Source organism: Melospiza melodia, chromosome 17 (assembly GCF_035770615.1).
Source record: "Melospiza melodia melodia isolate bMelMel2 chromosome 17, bMelMel2.pri, whole genome shotgun sequence".
In the NCBI taxonomy this organism is placed as follows: domain Eukaryota; kingdom Metazoa; phylum Chordata; class Aves; order Passeriformes; family Passerellidae; genus Melospiza; species Melospiza melodia.
The window spans coordinates 4,208,119-4,210,219 of record NC_086210.1 but is presented as its reverse complement, the minus strand read 5'-3'; positions in this window follow the sequence as shown (position 1 = coordinate 4,210,219).

Genomic DNA, 2,101 nt, shown 5'->3' with positions numbered 1-2,101 from the left:
CAGGTTTTGTCTGGGAGAACCCTTGCATATAGGGAATTTTGGAGGAAAAGTACTCATTTTGGCCAGGGGTGCCTGTGCAGGAGGGAGGGCTCTTTTCCATAGGAAGGAAAGCACTGAGCCTTACAGTGTCTGAAGGCAGGTGAGAGACAGCTCTCAGGAAGTAAAGGTCAGACAGACTTTTTGGTAATGGCAGCTTTATCTGGGAGCAATCCCTGGATGTTGAGAATTTTGAAGGGGAAATCCCATTTTGGGCATGGATGTTTGAATGAGATGGATAGTTCTTTTCTATCTGAAGGAAAGTCCAGAGCCCCAGTGTCTCAGGGGTCCAGAAGAAGAGACCCTCAACATACCAAGGGCAGTTGGACCAGTCAGGCCAAGCCAACCAGAGCTGTTACCCGTTCCCTTGGATCCATGGGGCCCTGCAGTGTCACAATGGTCCCTTGCTTCCATGAGGCCTTGCAGTGTCACTGGGGTCTCCTTGGTTCCATGGTGTCACAATGGACCCTTGGTTCCATGCGGACTCACAGTGTCAGAAGGGTGTCCTTGGTTCCATGAGGCCCTGCAGAGCCCCTTAATTCAGCAAGGCCTCCAAGTGTCATCATAGCCTCCAGGATTCCATGAGGCCCCACAATGTCACAATGGACCTTTGGTCCCATGGGGTCCCACACTGTTCCATGAATCCTTAGTTCCATGGGCCCTCTAGTGTCACAATGGACTCCTTGGTTCCATGATGCCACACAGTGTGACAACTGCCCCTTGGCCTGCCAACACTCCATAGTATCACAATGGTTCCTTGCTTCCATGAGGTCTTGTAGTGTCACAATGGCCCCTTGGTTCAATGATGCCTTCAGTGTCACAATGGTCTCCATGATTCCCTAAGGCCTTGCAGTGTCACAACAGGCCATTGGTTTCACTGAGCCCCACAGTGTCACTGTGGTCCCCTTGGCTCCACAAGGCTCTGGAGTGTCACAATGGCCCTTTGGTTTCACAAGGCCTCAAAGTGTAAAAATGGCCTCCATGATTTCATGAGGCCTTGCTGTGTCACAATGGACCTTTGGTTCCATGATGCCCCGGTGTGTCACAACGGCCTCCTTGGTTCTGTTGGACCCTTCATCCCATGGAGACCCATGGTGTTCACTGGAGTCCCCTTGATTCCATGAGGCCCTGCCATACTATAATGGCCCCTTGGTTCCAGTGGGTCCCAAAGTGTCAGCACAGTCTCCATTGTTCCATGAGGCCCCACAATGTCACTGTCATCCCCTTGATTCCACAGGGCCCCACAGTGGAACAATGGACTCTTGGTTCCATGAGGCTCCTGAGTCATAATGGTCTCCTTGGATCCGCAGTGTCACAGTGGCCCCTTGGCTCTGTGTGGCCACGCTGTGTCACCATGGCTCATGGTTCCATGAGGCCACACTGTTTAACAACAGACTCTTAGTTCCACAAGGCCTTGCTGTGTCACAATGGACTTCTGGTTCCATGAGCTCTCACACTGCCAGCAGCATTCTCCTTGGTTCTGCAGTGTCAGCATGGCCCCTTTGTTCCATGAGGTTCCATAGTAGAATACGGTCACCTTGGTTCCGTGAGGTTCTGAAATGTCACAATGGACGCATGGTTCCACCAGGCCTTGCTGTGTCAGAATGGACCCTTTTTTCCAAGAGGTTTCTCAGAGTCACAATGGTCTCCTTGGAGCTGCAGTATCACATTGGTTCAATGTGGCTCCAATGTGCCAGAATGGATTTTGGTTCCATGGAGTTCTGTTCTGCTGTGTCACCATGGACCCTTTGTTCCATGAGTTTGCACCGTGTCACAGCTGAGTCCTTGGTTCTGTGAGGCCTCGCCAACACCAAATCTCAAAATATCAGAATAAGACTCATTAACACTAATTTGCATGTTGCCTCCGCTTGAGGTGTGATGACCTGATTCAGGAACAGCACGGCGACAATCCCCCTGCTGCTCAGGCCACACAGACACCAATGTGATAGATGGCAAATGGCGTTTATTAATGGGTACACAGGGTTATATAATGGCGGTTAACGGTCAACAAAAGGGGGGACTAAGGAACTTTAACAGTAAAGGGGAGGGGTTCTGTCTACCCATA